Source organism: Lissotriton vulgaris, chromosome 1_1 (assembly GCF_964263255.1).
Source record: "Lissotriton vulgaris chromosome 1_1, aLisVul1.2, whole genome shotgun sequence".
Lineage (NCBI taxonomy): Eukaryota > Metazoa > Chordata > Amphibia > Caudata > Salamandridae > Lissotriton > Lissotriton vulgaris.
Window position 1 is genome coordinate 24110911 of NC_141685.1, and position 20385 is coordinate 24131295.

Consider the following 20385-nt stretch of genomic DNA (forward strand, 5'->3'; position numbering starts at 1 on the left):
AGTTATTTTGTTTCATTATATTTACAAATAGCAACGTAGGTTAAAATATGGATGTGCAAAGTGCAAAGTGCAAATAGGCCTCTTCCAAGTACATATTAATCACTTTGATCTAGTTGAATGAATGTTAATTCATGGAGGAACGGGATCGAGTAGCCATTTTTAGTAAAAGCATAACAGTCATAAAAGCATACATTACAATAGCACAAAAGATCTACAGGTTAAAAAATATGAGCCCAACTTTTGAGTACAATTTCCTTTTAGTTTGCATTCATTTTACAGGATTAACATTAGAGACAATACCAATACAACTAGTTGTCCCTTAATTAAGGCAATTAATAACAGGTAAAATGAAAAACTTTCCATATGTAAATCAAAGATAACTATTATACAGTATTTCAAATCGATTGGAAGTGGAGATATTACAGCCACTCAATGCGCAGACACTTCTGCCCATCGGATGGTTACACTTTAGATTTGGTCTTAATGGGCAGAGGTATGACATACTGGGGTAAAAGTCATGTAGATCCCAGGTGGATATAGGGCCATCTCCTTTTTGGGGCTGCCAAGTTTGAAGATATGGGACAACGTGTTTCTTCCTAAATTTTACTAGTACTAGGTCGCCGGCAATATCTTTTGGGAGGAATCCTAGCCAGCACACACTTCTGACACTCATTATTCTTCCGTCCAAGTTAGAGGGGAGGGGTCTATTGTTTGTTAGCCAGAATGTGACCTTATTTATTAGGTCCTGATGTCTTTCGACTTTTCCGCTTGAACACAAACGCGGCCTCCGGTGGTAGGTGTATATCATGGGTACTCACAAACTTTCTCTAAGGGGCCAAATTTACAGTGTAGTTTGTGGCCGAGGGCCGCACCGGTGGGGGCGTGGTCAGTGAGAGAGGGGGCGGGGCTAGAGACAAAAAAAAACCTGTGACCATGAGGTTGAACACAGGCCCTGGCAGCGGATGTCTTTGTCCACTGAGCCACCAGACCGAGCATACACACATATCTCTCTCTCTCTCTGTCTCCCTCTCTCTCTCTTTCTCTTCCTCCCTCCCTATCTCTATTTCTCTACCTCCCTCTCTCTCTCTCTCTCCGTCCCTCCCTCTCTCGTCTCCCTCACTCTCTCTGTCTCCCTCACTCTCTCTGTCTCCCTCACTCTCTCTGTCTCCCTCACTCTCTCTGTCTCCCTCACTCCCTCTCTGTCTCCCTCCCTCTCTCTGTCTCCCTCCTTCTCTCTGTCTCCTTCCCTCTCTCTGTCTTCCTCCCTCTCTCTGTCTCCCTCCCACTCTGTCTCCCTCCCTCTCTATGTCTCCCTCCCTCCCTATCTCTGTCTCCCTCCCTCCCTCTCTCTGTCTTCCTCCCTCTCTCTTTCTCCACCTCCACTCTCTGTCTCCATCCCTCTCTTTCTCTCCATCCCTCTCTTTTTCTCCCTCCCTCTCTTTTTCTCTCCCTCTCTCTCTGTCTCCCTCACTCCCTCCCACTTCCTCCCTCTTCCTCCCTCCCTCCCTCCCTCTATCTCCCTCCCTCTCTCTGTATCCCTCCCTCTCTTGGTCTCCCTCCCTTTCTTTGTCTCCCTCCCTCTCTCCGTCTCCCTTTCTCTCCCTTTCTCTAACTGTCTCCCTCCCTTTCTCTAACTGTCTCCCTCCCTCTCTCTCCCTGTCTTCCTCTCTCTCTCCCTCTCACCCTCTTTCTCCCTCCCTCCCTCCCTTTGTCTCCCTCCCTCCTTATGCCTCTGCCTCCCTCCCCTCACCTGACTCTCTCTCTCTCCCTCCCTCTCCCTCCCCTGACTCTCTTCCTCCCTCCCCTAATACTCCCTTCCTCCCCTCAAACTCCCTTCCTCTGTCTCTCCATCCCTCGCCCTCCCCTCACACTCCTTCCCTCTGTCTCTCCCTCCCTCGCCCTCCCCTCACTCTACCTCCCTCTGTCTCTCCCTCCCTCGCCCTCCCCTCACTCTCCCTCCCTCTGTCTCTCCCTCCCTCGCCCTCCCCTGACTCTCACTCTCCCTCTCCCTCACCCTGCCCTGGCTCTCCCTCCCTCCCTTCTCCCCTGACTCTCCCTTTCTCTCCCTCCCCTGACTCTCCCTCTCCCTACCTCCCTCCCCTCACTCTCCCTCCCTACCCTCACACTCCCTCCCTCTGTCTCTCCCTCCCTCGCCCTCCCCTGACTCTCACTCTCCCTCACCCTGCCCGGGCTCTCCCTCCCTCCCTCTCCCCTGACTCTCCCTCTCTCTCCCTCCCCTGACTCTCCCTCTCTCTACCTCCCTCACCCCCCTGGCTCTCCCTCTGTCTCCCTTCCCTGACTCTCCCTCTCTCGTCCTCACTCTCCCTTCCTCAACCTCCCCTGCCTCTCCCTCCCTCTGTCTCTCCCTCCCTCTGTCTCTCCCTCCCTCTGTCTCTCCCTCCCCTGACTCTCCCCTCCCTCTCTCACTCCCTCCCTCGCCCTCCCCTGACTCTCTCACTACCTCAACCTCCCCTGACTCTCCCTCCCTCTGTCTCTCCCTCCCTCGCCCTCTCTCTCCATCTCTGTCTCCCTATCTCTGTCTAGGCAAGGTGTATTAATTCTATTAGAAATATCACGAAAAGCAAGAGCTATTTGCTGCACACATCGAACCACCTTCCCCAGCCTTCCCAAAATCTGCAGCACATTATTAGTGACTCCCTAATGTAGAGGGTGCACGAGAGCTGGCTGGACCACTGCAGCAGAGATCAGGTGTAATCGGTAGGGCAGAGATTCCAAATAAGGCTGGGCTGATTCAGACGTTCATCCCTTCAGTGTCGATAAAACAAATGCTACTTGAGGCTGCGCAGAGTGATCTCCAAGTTTATGCTCGGCTCGGTTCAATCAGTCACGGGGTTTGTCCTGGTCACTGTAATTGTCCAACAATCCCCCCCTCCTCCCCCCCTCCTCTGTGCTAGCCCGGGATGAGTCAGCTTGCCTGGCGCGCACACAGCAGGAGCACTTCACAGGTCTTTAAAAGACCATTAAATCGTTAATGAGGCTTTGTTCTGTTTTACCTCTTCTGAGGCCCCTGCAGCTCCACTCTATGGCTGGAATTTCCCGCCCCCCCCTAGAGCAGAGCCTCTCCGAGTCAGGCTGCATCAACCGGCGGTGTTTACTAAAACTCTTGAATTTTTTTTTAAAACTGGTACATGTCTGCAAGGTCCGGCGGGCCGCCAAGGAAGGCTTGCCGGGCCGCCACCGGCCCGCGGGCCGTACTATGAGTACCCCTGGTGTATATGATTAACAATTCTTGGCGTGTTGCCATGGTTAGCGACTGTCCCCTTATGGAATATGGGTTCTTTGCTCAACCCTACTCTTGCGGCAGTGCGCTGTGCTAATGTAGAATTGGTGGATACTCTGGGAATGTTTGGAACTGACGTAGCTGATGCTACTGGTTGGATTTGGACATTATTACTTTGTGCAGTTAGTTTGGGCACTTCTATGGCAGCCAGAGACTGCGCTTGATTAGGTCTTGCAATGTTTTTTGAGAGTATCAAATTGGCCTTGATCGTCTCCTCTATTCCCGTAAGCCTATCCCCTAGACTGTTCATTTTTTCTATCACCGGGGATATTATAGATTTGACCAGGTGTTCAATCTGGGCCAATAGGGTTGCCTGGGTAGAAGATGCAAAAGAGTCTGGTTTCCCAGCAACCTCTGAGGCTGGGGGGGGGGAGGTGATAACGGCCAATTGGGGGCGTGGGCACAATTTTAGTTGTTTTGCTTGACTTCCTTGGTGTTCAACCCCATTTCACTTTTTTTTCACTAAGGGGACCTGAGGGAGCACTATGTTTTGGGAGATGACTTTTGCAGATAGTAAGTGGGGGGTACCTAACAGACTATCATTTAGATGGGGTGATGTACTAGTCTGGGGACTTGTGCTTACTGTAGGACAGTTAACGGCACTAGTTTGCTTAAATCTCGGTTCCAGTGGAGCGTACTTGGTTTTACATAAACTGTTTAGTTCCTCCAGTAATGTTAGGTTTTGTACTATGTCGGCTGCCTGTGAGGGGGATCGCTTGTTGGGTGTACTATCTATGGGCGGAGATCGTTCAGGTTTCTCAGTTTCATGGGGAATGGGCGATGTTGTCCTATTTATGTAGTCGTCAAGTGTCCCGTTGAACGAACTCCTCTGGGAGATAGCATTTTTGGTAACCCCAGTGAACGCCAAAACTGCGGCAAATCTGATACTATCGGGGTTCACAAGTTAGTATTCATTGGAGAGGTCCGTAAGTGGGCATTAATATAATATCCAGATCTCTTTACCTCCTCTTGTTGAGATGCCAAGGGAGGTGGCCGGACCCGTCCTCCTCGGGTCACAGAGGGCCCGCCCTTTGCCCGGGCTTAGCCCGGCACGTCCCGCGTGCGTCCTTGCGGGACAAAGGAGCAGGCGAGTCTTTATGCGCCTCCTGGCACGTGGGAAATGCGCGTTCTGCCCCTGAGGCTCCTGGGGCTTGTAGTCAGGCGATGCAGTCCGGAGCGCTGGACCGGCGGAGCGAAGCCCGGCCGGTCGGTGAAGGCGGGGGGGCAAAGCTAAGCCCGGCCGCAAGGAAGGGAAACTACACAGCAACGAACACCAAGGGACTCTGCAACAGGCGAGTCTTTATGCGCCTCCTGGCGCGTGGGAAATGCGCGTTCTGCCCCTGAGGCTCCTGGGGCTTGTAGTCAGGCGATGTAGTCGGGAGCACTGGACTGGCGGAGCAAAGCCCGGCCAGTCCGTGAAGGCGGGGGGCGGAGCTAAGCCTGGCCGCGAGGAAGGGAAACCGCACAGCAACGAACACCAAGGGACTCTGCAACAGGTGAGTCTTTATGCGCCTCCTGGCGCGTGGGAAATGCGCGTTCTGCCCCTGAGGCTCCTGGGGCTTGTAGTCAGGCGATGTAGTCCGAAGCGCTGGACCGGTGGAGCGAAGCCCGAACGGTTGGTGAAGGCGGGGGAGGTGGAGCTAAGCCCGGCCACGAGGAAGGGAAACCGCACATCAACGAACACCACACCTTGCTTGTTACTAAAGACAGGGGTCCCTGGTTATACAGAGTGGTAACTCCTTGAAAACAAGGGAGATGTCTTCAGTCTTCTAGTCGGTATAGAATGTCGAAGGTCCAAGAGTTTCATTTCAGATTTTCGTTCCAGGATAATCTAAAGTCCTGGGGACACAGCACCTATCTTTATACTAAGAAAATGGGCTGGATTACCACCTAGGTCCCTCCTATCGGTGCACCTGGGAAGGGGGTGGTTACACCCCTTACCCTTTGTCCAGTATCGCGCCAGAGTGGGGCTGGAGTGCCCCAGCAACTGGTTTGAACCGGGCTATGCATGGAGGATCTTGTGTGCCTCAGGCAGTGTCTGGAAAAGCATTGTTCCATTCAACCCACACTGCCCTAATACACTACAGGCAGTCTGGGGAGGTCCTACCACCTTCCTCGACCGGAAACCCATTGTCCAGGCCTCCCTTGCTGGAGTTTCATCCAGCAGCAGGAGGTCAGCCTCGTGTCTGTGGCAGCAGCATCCATTTTGTGATGCTGAAGCTCTGTTTAACTCTAACCGGGTAAAGCAGTAACATACATGTCTTTTCCCTCTAGAATGGTGGAATGCTACCAAAGTGTTTGACACCTTACATCACATGTTTTGATAAAGCCACATCAAAGTTAGCATTTAACCGCAGGGATTATAATGCACTTAAGAGTATATGGTATGGCTATATCATAGAACAGCTATAAAGACATGGTTCTGAAAGCTGCAGAGAGGCTCAGCTCATGCTAGGACACCCTCTCACATAAAACCAAGCACTCTGCCTTGAGCATTGTCGGGGCCTACCATGGGAGTGACTTATAGGTGCATATGTGTCTATATATAAAGGTAGATAAAGGTATACTATATCTAAGTAAGGGGTGATTACACCACCTTACTCAAGCTGAGTGATCATCCTGTGGTGTCAGTTTGGATGGCCAGCCAGGGGTGGCATAATACATGCTTCAGCCCTTGGTAGGCCTTGGATGCACCTATGCCCTGGGTACCTTTGGTACACTACACAGGGGCTCACAGAGGTGACCCAATACCCAATCTGGTATGTACCTAAAGTACATGGAGTCCATTTTATAGGGAGAGCAGATAGCCTGGGGCCCTGAATAGCAGGATCCCAGGCCAACTAAGTCGAAAACCAGCAAAACACAAGTAAAAAAGTTGGAGTAACCATATAGTCAGATATCCACCTTCCTACATTAAGTGTCTTCTCAGTGTTGGAAATTATCAATTTTATTAACAGCACAATATTAACTCACCACTGCTGTGGCTTGCAGTCATAAGGCCATTATGAACGGACTATGTTGTGTGCCAGAATACCTGTGAATAGTTTAGCAAGAATGTTTGGGGGGGAGATTGGTCTCATGATGAGCAGGCCTATGGGGTTTTGCCAGGGTCTGTGAATAACTGTTATTACTGTTTCTCTCTTGGTGTCAGTGGGCTTGTCTATGTCCTCAGCTCTTTCAACGATGTTTGAAAACAAAACTAGTCAGATGATAGCTGCCAGGTGTACATGTTTTGCATGTGTAGAATCACACACTAGTAGCTGTAGTGCATGCATGATTCACTTTGTCAGTTTGTGAGCAAGTGAGCATTCACAGACCCCAATCTGACTATTTCTGACACTGGAAACAGTTAGAGTTTCACTTCAACAAAATGCTGGAGTAACTCTCTTTCCAGGGTAGGAAGAGAAATGGATCACCCTCTAAACGTGGTGGCGAGTAGTGCTATAGTGCTTATCTGGGAAAAACTGGGGAAATGGTACAATGCACTGGGAAAATGGCATGTGATGACAATGTGACATGACATTCCTACTAAAACTGCTTTTACACTTTTTTGAGCTGTCTGTGTTCAGTTTATCAAGGCCCAGGGTTTAGTTTCAAGTCAAGAGATAGTGCAGGAGTAGACTAATTATAATGTCATACATTCCAACAAATGCCTTTACTACGCAATGCCTTTACCCTGCAATGCCTTAAACACGTATGCCTTTACCACGTAACACCTTTACCATGCATATGCCTTGACCAGGCATAATGAATGATTTACAAAAATGGCCCTGCCAGTAAAGGGTGGGTGCCCTTGAGCCCATCCAGGGCACCCACATGATCAATGTTGAGGGCACCGAAAGTCCCGATGACGCCAGCGGGAGCCAGTATTGTTCCTACCCGTGGAGAGCAGCTTAAAAACCTGTGCTCTGCGGGCAGGAACAACTTTTTCATGTGTTTCTCTGCCCGCTTTATAAGCTGTATATTTAACAACAAGGGGTGGTGATGGACAAAGTCTCTGAATTAAGCAGAATACTCTCACCCAGTCAAGAGATCAGGGCTAGATCCAACACCGTTTTTTAGCTCACTGCACCATCCCAGCTCAGAACCTGGCTATATGCAAATTAGTCTGTTCCTGTCCCAGTGCATGATGGGAACAGGGCAAACCAAACTACCAAGCCAATTCTTACACTTGGAAGGAAACAAGCTTCCGGGAACCGGTTTCTGGCATTTCAGCCGTCGTCGGCACGGCTTGCTTGAATCCTGATGGTGCAATGAGCAAGGGACTCACATCTGAGTATACCCTTCCACGCTTAGGGTGGACAAAATATTTAACAACAAGGGGTGGTGATGGACAGAATCTCTGAATTAAGCAGAATACTCTCACCCAGTCAAGAGATCGGGGCTAGATCCAACACCGTTTTTAGCTCACTGCACCATCCCAGCTCAGAACCTGGCTATATGCAAATTAGTCTGTTCCTGTCCCAGTGCATGATGGGAACAGGGCAAACCAAACTACCAAGCCAATTCTTACACTGGGAAGGAAACAAGCTCCTGGGGACTGGTTTCTGGCATTTCAGCAGTCGTCGGCCCGGCTTGCTTGAATCCTGATGGTGCAATGAGCAAGGGACTCACATCTGAGTATACCCTTCCACGCTTAGGGTGGACAAAATATTTAACAACAAGGGGTGGTGATGGACAGAGTCTATGAATTAAGCAGAATACTCTCACCCAGTCAAGAGATCAGGGCTAGATCCAACACCGTTTTTTAGCTCACTGCACCATCCCAGCTCAGAACCTGCCTATATGCAAATTAGTCTGTTCCTGTCCCAGTGCATGATGGGAACAGGGCAAACCAAACTACCAAGCCAATTCTTACACTGGGAAGGAAACAAGCTTCCGGGGACCGGTTTCTGGCATTTCAGCCGTCGTCGGCCCGGCTTGCTTGAATCCAGATGGTGCAATGAGCAAGGGACTCACATCTGAGTATACCCTTCCACGCTTAGGGTGGACAAAATATTTAACAACAAGGGGTGGTGATGGACAGAGTCTCTGAATTAAGCAGAATACTCTCACCCAGTCAAGAGATCAGGGCTAGATCCAACACCGTTTTTTAGCTCACTGCACCATCCCAGCTCAGAACCTGGCTATATGCAAATTAGTCTGTTCCTGTCCCAGTGCATGATGGGAACAGGGCAAACCAAACTACCAAGCCAATTCTTACACTGGGAAGGAAACAAGCTTCCGGGGACTGGTTTCTGGCATTTCAGCAGTCGTCGGCCCGGCTTGCTTGAATCCTGATGGTGCAATGAGCAAGGGACTCACATCTGAGTATACCCTTCCACGCTTAGGGTGGACAAAATATTTAACAACAAGCGGTGGTGATGGACAGAGTCTCTGAATTAAGCAGAATACTCTCACCCAGTCAAGAGATCAGGGCTAGATCCAACACCGTTTTTTAGCTCACTGCACCATCCCAGCTCAGAACCTGGCTATATGCCAATTAGTCTGTTCCTGTCCCAGTGCATGATGGGAACAGGGCAAACCAAACTACCAAGCCAATTCTTACACTTGGAAGGAAACAAGCTTCCGGGGACCGGTTTCTGGCATTTCAGCCGTCGTCGGCACGGCTTGCTTGAATCCTGATGGTGCAATGAGCAAAGGACTCACATCTGAGTATACCCTTCCACGCTTAGGGTGGACAAAATATTTAACAACAAGGGGTGGTGATGGACAGAATCTCTGAATTAAGCAGAATACTCTCACCCAGTCAAGAGATCAGGGCTAGATCCAACACCGTTTTTTAGCTCACTGCACCATCCCAGCTCAGAACCTGGCTATATGCAAATTAGTCTGTTCCTGTCCCAGTGCATGATGGGAACAGGGCAAACCAAACTACCAAGCCAATTCTTACACTGGGAAGGAAACAAGCTTCCGGGGACTGGTTTCTGGCATTTTAGCAGTCGTCGGCCCGGCTTGCTTGAATCCTGATGGTGCAATGAGCAAGGGACTCACATCTGAGTATACCCTTCCACGCTTAGGGTGGACAAAATATTTAACAACAAGGGGTGGTGATGGACAGAGTCTATGAATTAAGCCGAATACTCTCACCCAGTCAAGAGATCAGGGCTAGATCCAACACCGTTTTTTAGCTCACTGCACCATCCTAGCTCAGAACCTGGCTATATGCAAATTAGTCTGTTCCTGTCCCAGTGCATGATGGGAACAGGGCAAACCAAACTACCAAGCCAATTCTTACACTGGGAAGGAAACAAGCTTCCGGGGACCGGTTTCTGGCATTTCAGCCGTCGTCGGCCCGGCTTGCTTGAATCCTGATGGTGCAATGAGCAAGGGACTCACATCTGAGTATACCCTTCCACGCTTAGGGTGGACAAAATATTTAACAACAAGGGGTGGTGATGGACAGAGTCTCTGAATTAAGCAGAATACTCTCACCCAGTCAAGAGATCAGGGCTAGATCCAACACCGTTTTTTATCTCACTGCACCATCCCAGCTCAGAACCTGGCTATATGCAAATTAGTCTGTTCCTGTCCCAGTGCATGATGGGAACAGGGCAAACCAAACTACCAAGCCAATTCTTACACTGGGAAGGAAACAAGCTTCCGGGGACCAGTTTCTGGCATTTCAGCCGTCGTCGGCCTGTCTTGCTTGAATCCTGATGGTGCAATGAACAAGGGACTCACATCTGAGTATACCCTTCCACGCTTAGGGTGGACAAAATATTTAACAACCAGGGGTGGTGATGGACAGAGTCTCTGAATTAAGCCGAATACTCTCACCCAGTCAAGAGATCAGGGCTAGATCCAACACCGTTTTTTATCTCACTGCACCATCCCAGCTCAGAACCTGGCTATATGCAAATTAGTCTGTTCCTGTCCCAGTGCATGATGGAAACAGGGCAAACCAAACTACCAAGCCAATTCTTACACTGGGAAGGAAACAAGCTTCCGGGGACCGGTTTCTGGCATTTCAGCCGTCGTCGGCCCGGCTTGCTTGAATCCTGATGGTGCAATGAGCAAGGGACTCACATCTGAGTATACCCTTCCACGCTTAGGGTGGACAAAATATTTAACAACAAGGGGTGGTGATGGACAGAGTCTCTGAATTAAGCAGAATACTCTCACCCAGTCAAGAGATCAGGGCTAGATCCAACACCGTTTTTTAGCTCACTGCACCATCCCAGCTCAGAACCTGGCTATATGCAAATTAGTCTGTTCCTGTCCCAGTGCATGATGGAAACAGGGCAAACCAAACTACCAAGCCAATTCTTACACTGGGAAGGAAACAAGCTTCCGGGGACCGGTTTCTGGCATTTCAGCCGTCGTCGGCCCGGCTTGCTTGAATCCTGATGGTGCAATGAGCAAGGGACTCACATCTGAGTATACCCTTCCACGCTTAGGGTGGACAAAATATTTAACAACAAGGGGTGGTGATGGACAGAGTCTCTGAATTAAGCAGAATACTCTCACCCAGTCAAGAGATCAGGGCTAGATCCAACACCGTTTTTTAGCTCACTGCACCATCCCAGGCCATTTATAAGCTGTGCATAATGGGGAGTGTAAGTTATAGTTAGCCTTAGCCGAGGTAACTATAACTGCTCACTTTCTACTATTTTGAGTATGTAAAATCTGAACCTAAGTAAACGTCTCTGTAACCTTTGTTTTTTTCGGTGTATTTCTAAGGTTTTTTTTTTTTTTTTACATTTTTGGAAGACCTTTATTGAACGAAAATCGCACATACAATCCAGCAAGGAGCCCGAGGGCTCACAGATACAGTACATTGCAACAGAGAAAGGCGCAAAGGATATGGTACAGAGATACTGAGGTCTAATTTTGAAAGGTTTTTTCTGAAGAATAGACAGAAGCAGGATATCGCAGAACAACGAGTTGGTTCCGGCCTCGTAGGAAAGGATAGACAAATACAAAATGTAATAAAATGCCAGAATCGCTGCCTACCACACATGTAGAAACGTCTAAACCCAGAAAAGAAGGAAAAAAGAAAAAGAATAGAAGGCCCATAGAACCAAAAAGAAAAAACAAACCCCCCCCCCCGTCCACCCCCGCCCTGCACCCCTGCAGCTGGCTACGGCCTAATCCCCCCTAGCAGTGTGCCTGTCGCCCAATAAAAGGAGTCCCGAAATATAGAGAGTAAGAAAAGAAGCCTAATCTACAACTCTCACTAAATAAAGAAAGGCGGGGAGGAGCCCACCACCCGTCCCCCGGCTACACCATCCCACAAGTTCACGAACAACACAATGTAGAAAGCCCGGCGATATTAATCAGTACAATCAGAGTAAATTGAAGGTACAGAATCGACATACAGCGCAGTAAAAGGCAGCAACACACCACCCACATGCCCAGGTCAGCAACAGGAAACCACCAGACCATAAGAATAAATGTTCACCCCTGGCCCGTTCTCTCTCCGCTACCACTGCGAACCATGGAAACCCAGATAGCCCAGGGAGACGTACAAGATAGTCCAAATGGGAAACATTGACCTGAGCACCCAACCATGTCGTGTATACACAGGACCAATGTTATCATGCTGGACCAAAAGTACATCATTGTGGCACAGAGCGAGACCGATCCAGGGAAAATAGTCTCAATGTCCGGCCCCTTCTGGAGCGATCTTCGGGTAGAGGAAGACACGGTGCAGGGAGAGAACTCCCGTCGTGATTGCAGTCCATGGTGTTCACTTCGGCCCGGGGATTAACCATCAGCAGCACGAGTTACCCCGGGACCTGGGGTCACTGAGCCATCACCACCACGCAAAGCCGCCATCTTGTCGCAGGCAGACGTGGAACAAAGAACACTGCTACAGTCCGGCGAGGCAGCCATTTTCAAGCATCCAGAAGCACTTAGTATAGCGTCCACCTTGCCGGTCAGGGTTCGTGCAGAGTATAACACATCGTGACGAAGGGAGTCAATAGCCGCCAACAGGTCTCCATAGCCCCGAACAGTTCCACGCTCCCTTCCGATCGAGTCCCCTTGCACCACACGTCCACGATCACTCCATAACACAGGCTCCCCAAGGCTTCCCTCCATTATGCGCTTCGCGACCACCAATGGAAACCCCTCGAGTAGTGCGGGGCTGCCGACAAGGAGCCTCAGGTTTACAACTCAAGGAAGGGCGTAAAACAGGTCCGAAAAGTGGCCATAGGCACTGTCCCTTAAACAAGCCGCCTGCTCGATATTGAAGGGGTAGAAAATTCGGGATTCTCCCGCTGCTAGCGGGGCTGTATGCAAGCATTCCTCCGCAATCGCTGTGTGGGTTTCTGCACTCGCGCAATCCTCCCGGATAACTCGCCAGGCACATCCAACTCAGTACCTGCAGTCCAGTGGGGCGCGCGTTCCAAATTCGGCCGCATCTAATGGGAGTGGTCCGACCGGTTCCAAACAGCTGCTGACGCCCGGTGTCGTTCACCCGGCAGCCGGCCCCAGCATCCACTCGAGGCCCCGGTCTCGGGTCCGCTGCGGGCCGCAAACTTCAGTCGGACATTACACCCGCTTGCAAAGGATCGCAAGCCTCAGGATTTCTCCACGGGCCGCCTGAGCACATCGGCTTCCGCAAAGTGCCTTCTAAAAACAGGATCGCCGGCAGGATAGACACAAAGAAGGAGACGGTCTCCGGAGCCGGGGGACTACACGTCCGATCCGGTCGCCATCTTGGCTCCTCCATTTCTAAGGTTTTTGATGCTATTTCCTACCTATAACGTCTCTGTAAACTATGTTTTTTTTTCAGTGAAAATATCTTTCTATTTCTCTCTCTCTCTCTCTCTATATATATATTACCTACTGGCGGTTGCCAGTAGGTATATAGTTAGGATTTTTTCTCTATGGAACTTTTGAAAATTCTATGTCTAATAACTTTGGTGTTTGTGGATGGAACCGGCTGAAATTTTCAGGAAAATAACATTTTGTTTCTGAGCAGCCCCTGAAAATTTGGGGGGGTTTCGTCAAGGGGGGGCCGAGAAAAAAGGGGGGTCCCAAAACGCGTTTTTCCCATTCATTTTTCCATAGGGCGTTTGGCCTCACTTTTAGCTTGAACGGCTGAATGGATTTACACGAAACTTGGCAAAATTGTAGGGACTGTTAGCCCGATGTGCCTTTGCTGGGTCTCAATATAAGTGCTCCAGTGGATTTTGAGAAATTAACGTTTAAAAAAACAGATATATCTGTGACCGTCCCGGATAGCGCTCCAGATCACGTACTTTTCGCGTAACGGAGCTTTGCGAAGCGAAGCTGATTGGCTCTCCGGTGTCTGTCAACATTCTAAACAGTCCGGTGCGGCCGCCATCTTGTCTCTCGGTAGGATCGCGAGACAAGAGGAGGAGAAAAACGAAGGGGGAATTTAATGAAAGGGGGCAAGGTAGACTCCTCTTGACCCCCTAGGAATGATGTTGGGGTTATTAAAGGGTCCCGTGGGGCAAATAAAAAAAATTTGATTTTTCGCGGTAGAAGCGCTTCTCGGTTCGCGAACCGGGTCGCAAACTGGTAGCGAAACGTGAATTCGCCATTTTGTGTTTCAATTTAATTAAATTACAAGATGGAGGAAAAGCAATGTGAGTATTGGGTATAAGGGGGTATGGGAGACGTATCCTGACCCCCTATGTTTTCTGAGGGTGGTTGAGGAGGCTCATATATGTTGATACTTGTCTTCCAGCGGTTGCGCGTGAGCGGTTTTTTTTTTTGCCGCTTGACTTCTGTTAACGTTCGATTCGAAGGAAATCAGGAAGTGTTAACATATTTTGGCACTGCAAGTAGATATATTGTTAAAAATAATTGTTATAAATTAATCCGTATTGATAAACATTGTCTGCGCCATCTTGCTTTTTTTCCAATGCCACACTTTTGTCGTGCACGGCAGCCATTTTAGATGCCTTGACCAGACCCACTCTCTGCACGCCGCCGATCCTCAGCATGGCTCCCCACCCTCGCAAGCATCTCCCCCACGCACTGGTCACCCCTGCTCTCTCTCTCATGCATGGGCCATAAACCTCCCCCCATCTGTGCTGCTCTTCCCTGAGTATCACACCCTGTGCCCGCCCGACACCTCCCTTTCACCCTATTCACTGTCGCACCCTCTGACACTCCTCCTCCTCTGTGTCTGATTGTCCAGGCCGGTCCCAGGCTATCACCTAGCCCTGCGGATGTAGTTTATGGCCCCAACTGTAAAGAATCACCCCTGTTCAAAGGAGTTACAGTAGATCAAGGCCCCCACCTCATGAGATCCGTCACACCACACGCGTTCCTACTATCTGATAACGATCCTGTATTGTGATTGGGGAGGGGATTCTCACTGTAAGGGTGTGTGGGACCGAGCCTGAAGCGGAAGATTCCAGGGATGCCTTTTTGTACATCAAAGTCTTCACAATTATGTGTCACATTAAAAATATATAGTACTCCAACAAAGTAGTAGGATTATAACACTTTAATAACTTATAAATATATACAACGCTCCAACAAAGTAAACAGGTTAAAAAAAAACTTTTTAAACAACTATTTACATGACATTGCTTTAACCAGGATAGACAAAGAAATGAAACAGTGATGTAAAAGTTTCTGAAAGAAATGTCAAGAACGTCCCATGTGAAAGTGAATTTTATCTGGCAATTTTTTTCTTTTCCTTCTCATGAAAAGAAAGTTAATGCCAGGTTCGTTACCTGCCTCATCTGCAAAAAAAACTCCCGAGAGGGACCGAAAAAAAATATAGCTATGGTAATCATACCATGCATCGCCACATGGAGAGGTGGCACCCTCTTAATTATTCTAAAGCACAACTTCGAGATTTGGTGGATAACCCCCGACCGGCAAAAACATCCACCAATGACTTAGCAATAAGTGAGTCAGAGGCAAGGGAAACGGTCCCAAATCTGCAAAAGAACTTTGGGCAGATGAAATTGACTTGTGTAGCATGTGGAAAATTAATTTCATGCGGAGAGATGAGTATTACTTTAATAAATAGATCATATGAAAATCATCAATGTCCAAAACGTCCTAGAAAGTAATTTTTGTCATTTTTGAGGAAGAGAGAGAACCTACAGTGGTACGGGGTCATTTTCGTTCGTACTAGGGGGGCCAGGTGGCATTCCTTCGGGGTGGCTTAGGGGCATTTAAAACAACTTCCCTGATACAGGTAGCATATAAAGTAGAGGCTAAATACCAGGATCTTTATCGATTGCTTTATGCTGTACAAAAATGAAAAACACATACAACAAACCTGGACCATTCATATTTTCAATGTTTCTGCGTACTATACTTTTTAACCCTTAACTAATTGAGCCGCTTCATTTCACCTGCTTTAAAAAAAAAAAAAAATCCGAAACAGTGGCTATTTATTCGAAACTTACCAATCTACGCGTTACAACTACGTTTGCTTTTTCAAAAACCTTTAATAAAAATGTTGGTGCCCAAATACGGGCCTACAACCCCGTGGGCCGGCCACGGAGCAGGCTGGCACTGTAAATGGGGGGAGGGGGGGTATTTATTTGTGGAAAACATAACAGAGAGTCAGTGGTCGTTGATTTCATAGTAAAAAGTGCGACAAGTGCAACAAAATCATATTGATAATTCATTGTGAGCAAGTACCAAAAGTGTCGACAATTCGAACCTTCAATAATAAATACAGTAATCAATGATGCATTAGAACTTAATATCAATTCATTGTTCGAACGTGTAATCAGTACCCGTCCCATGTCAATTCATTGTTCGAACGTATAATCAATACCCATCCTGGATCAATTCATTGTCCGAACATATAATCAGTGTGAGAAGTTGGCCTGGTATATAATGCTCACTAATTCTAGTGATCACTTTGTACCATGCCAAGCAACCCTTATGATGATGGTTGTAATTCAACCTTGTAGACCAGTTATCCTAGTGGTAACGTGGACAAAGCAGTCTTAGGCTAAACTCTGAAAGGCATGTGAAGCCAGCTGTTATACCATACAAAACCCCCTTGAATACCAAATGAAAGGGACACCACACAGATATATATTGAAAATATATATTGATTTATTAACTATTAAAATCCCCTGGACTCTTTATGAGCACAGAAGCACAAGCGTTAAATCACAAGACAGTTTAAAATACACAAAAGTTGCACAATATGGATGAGCCCTAGGGGCCACCTAAACCATATACTAAGAAAGTGGTATAAGAGATACCAAGAGGAAAGTGAAGAGGCCTAGGGCCTTGGGAATCGCTGGAGCTATTCGAGACTGGAGTTAACTAAGTCGGGAAAGGCCCACGGGACTCGGGTGCAGTGTTCAAAGTGCACGCACTTCTCAATACAAAGTCTATGGTGCGTAAAAAGCACAAAGTTAGAAAGTTAGGAACCTTCCGAGTGACCTACGGAGCTGAAACTTAAAACACAGGCCCTTGGGATGTGTACCAGTGCAGGAGCACCGGCGGAGCTGAGTTACCTCACCCACAGGAAGCGGGTGCACAGGGTCGAAGTTGTGTCGGGTTTCGTCACGCTGGTCGATGGTGCTTGGAGCTGAAGATGCTGCAGGCGGCTCGATGAGAAGAGTTCCGGTGGATCCAAGGGTGGATCAGAAGAGGTGAAGACCTGAAAGCAGAGGGGACAGTGTTCAAAGTCACTAGCCAGTGACTACCGTGGAACCAGATTGGAACCAGGCGATGTCGGGTGCAAACAGGCGTTGTCGGGTAGCTTCTTTCTGCAGCCACGTGGATACCCGGGGTCGAGGACGTCCAGGAGTCTGTCACGAGCTGTCCCACGTAGGCTTCTCGCTGTTGGTGGTGTCGGCGACCTGATCGGAGCAAACAGGCCTTGGCAAATGCAAGCCACGCAGAAGTTGAAAGATGCTGTTCACTCGGACCAGCAAGGTCAGAGCGGGTGCTCCTTTTCACAGGAGCTTGGGTAGGTCTGGAGCAACCAGACCTGCTGTGTAAATCTTCGGGTTCGTCGCCAAGATGGCCGCTGACCACGTGGCTAGTGGCCGGGATGGCGCGTCGAGTGGCACAATGCAAAAGGGCCCCACGCAGATCGTGGAGATGCTGGAGGGCTGATCTTCGGTGCAAGGGCTGCTCGGTGGTGGGGGTTCTCAATCCCCAAAGCACAACGTCGAGGATGCCTCAGAAGCTGCGCAGTCAGCTTTTCGAGTGTCTTTCAAGAGGTCCGGTCCCACGTCACTCGGTGCCTCCATGGGTCCCTTCTTCGCAGGGACTGTGGATCGGGCTCTGAGAGGTCTGGGAGTCTGGTTCTTGTCGGGCTCTGGGCTCGGTCTCCGGCGGGAGGCGGCGGCAAAGCAGACGTCGAGTTGCTGGTTGGTACCTGTGTTCACAGGGTGGCCACTCCTAGGCCACAAGGGAGATTCTCTTCAGTCTTCTGTGCAGCAGAATGTCGAAGTCCAGTCTTCTTCTTGTTTAAAGTTGATTTCGGGATGATCTGCTGTGCAATGGCACTGCTCCCCCTCTTATTCCCAAACTGGGGGTGGATCACCTACTAGGTCCCTCCTCTGGGAGGAACCAGGAAGGGGGGCGGTTACACCCCCTTTCCTTTGTCCAGCTCCGCGCCAGGACTGGGGCTGGAAGGCCCCAGAACCGGTTTGGACTGGCCTATACACGGGGACACCTTGTGTGCCCCGGGCATGTCTGATTCTATTCAGCCCTGTCCTACCCAATACACAAAATCCTGTCTGGGGTGGTGCTCGCACCTCCCAAGGCAGGAAACCCTTTGTCCAGGCCACCATCTGCCGAGTTTCGGTCAGCAGCAGGAGGCCAGACTTGTGTCTGTGGTGGCAGCGTCCATTTTGTGAAGCTGAGGCTCTGTTTAACTTTAACCGGGGTTAAGGCTACATACATGTCGTGTCCCTCTAGAAGGGTGGAATGCTATCCCCGTCGCCAGAATTGGCGAGGGGATAGTATTCCAATTCGTATGACACCTTACTCGACATGTTTTGATAAAGCCAAACCAAAGATAGCAAATAACCGCGAGGATTATAATGCACTTAAGAGTATATGGTATGGCAATATCCCGGAACAGCTTAGGGAGTTGTTCCCGACAGCTGCAGACAGGCTCAGCTCATGCTAGAGCACCATCTCACATATTTCCAAGCACTCTGCCTCCAGGATTGATGAGGCCTTCCATAGGAGTGGCTGATAGGAACATATGTGTCCAGTTTAGGATTAGGCACAGACATACTGTACCTAAGTAAGAGGTGGTTACACCGACTTACCCCAGCTGAGTGATCAGCCAGTTGTTACAAATATGGAGGCCAGGCCAGGGGTGGCACAATACGTGCTGCAGCCCCTGGTAGGCCTTGGATACACCTATGCCCTGGGCACCTAGGGTGCACTATTACAGGGGCTCATAAGGTGAACCAGTTCCAATTCGTAATGCACCTAAAGTGCATTGGCATCAATTTAGAGAGAGAACAGCAGGCTGTGGGTCTGATTAGCAGGCCCACAGCCACATTAAGTCAGAAACCAGTGAAGCAAAAAGCAAAAATTTGGGGTGACCATAGGATAGCAGACCCTACTCTCCTACATAACCCCCCCCCCCAAACGCAGGGACATTAGACTAACCTTGACATGTTGTGTCTTCATGTTCTAAGTGGAAGTACCTGGAGAGACCATCTGCGTTGCCATGGTCAGTCCCTGGGCGGTGCTCCACTGTAAAGTCCATCCCCTGTAGGGAAATGGACCACCTGAGTAGTTTGGGGTTTTCACCCTTCATCTGATTAAGCCATAGGAGGGGCTTATGGTCGGTCTGAATCTTGAAGTGAGTGCCAAATAAGTATGGTCTCAACTTCTTCAGGGCCCACACCACAGCAAAGGCCTCCCTCTCTATAGCTGACCAACGTTTCTCTCTGGGGGTCAGCCTTCTGCTAATGAAAGCAATGGGCTGGTCCTGGCCATCTACATTAAGCTGTGAAAGCACTGCTCCCACTCCCAACTCAGAAGCATCTGTTTGGACAATGAACTCACTTGAGTAGTCAGGACTCTTCAGGATAGGTGCAGAGCACGTGGCCTTCTTCAGGTCATCAAATGCCTTTTGACAGATTTCTGTCCACTGAACCTTTTTGGGCATCTTCTTGGATGTCAGATCATTAAGAGGAGTCACAATGGACCCATAGTTCTTAACAAACTTCCTGTAGTACCCAGTCAGGCCCAAGAAAGCTCTGACCTGAGTCTGGGTAGTTGGAGGGGACCAGTCCTTGATGGTCTGGATCTTACTCTCCAGTGGTTGAACTTGGCCTCCACCTACAAGGTGGCCCAGGTATACAACCTTGCTCTGCCCTATCTGGCACTTTGTTGCCTTGATAGTGAGGCCTGCCTTCTGCAGAGCCTCAAGCACTTCCTTCAGGTGGACCAGGTGATCCTCCCAGGTGGAGCTAAAGACAGCAATATCGTCCAGATAAGCTGCACAAAAGTCATCCAGCCCAGTGAGGACTTGATTCACCAACCTTTGGAAGGTGGCAGGTGCATTTTTCAAACCAAAGGGCATCACCACAAACTGATAATGCCCACTAGGGGTAGAAAATGCTGTCTTGGCTTTAGACTCCTCAGCTAACCTGATTTGCCAGTAGCCAGCTGTCAAGTCAAATGTGCTCAAATATTTGGCAGAAGCCAACTTGTCAATGAGCTCATCTGCCCTTGGAATAGGGTGTGCATCTGTCCTGGTGACAGCATTGAGTCCTCTGTAATCCACACAGAACCTCATCTCTCTCTTGCCATCTTTGGTGTGAGGTTTGGGGACCAGAACCACTGGGCTAGCCCAGGGGCTCTCTGAAGGCTCAATGACACCTAATTCCAGCATCTTTTGCACCTCAGTCTTTATACAGTCCCTGACGTGGTCAGGTTGCCTGTAAATTTTGCTCTTTACAGGAAGACTGTCACCAGTGTCCACCACATGTGTACACCAGTTAGTCTGACTGGGTGTCAAGGAGAACATATGCCTGTATGCCTGTAGAACTTGTCTGCAGTCATGTTGCTGATGTCAGTGAGGCTGCCACCTAAGGCCACACCATCAACTGAGCCATCCTCAGGGTTCTGAGTGAGCAGGTCTGGGAGAGGGTCACTCTCTTCCTCCTGTCCCTCATCTGTAGCCATGAGCAAGC

At 49.3% G+C, this 20385-nt stretch overlaps 1 pseudogene across 1 annotated transcript in view; it reads right to left on the bottom strand.

Annotated features, from left to right (window-relative positions):
• LOC147737012 (uncharacterized) overlaps positions 1–20385 on the bottom strand; it is an 89698-nt pseudogene that overhangs the window by 5033 nt on the left and 64280 nt on the right. The window lies entirely within an intron of this gene.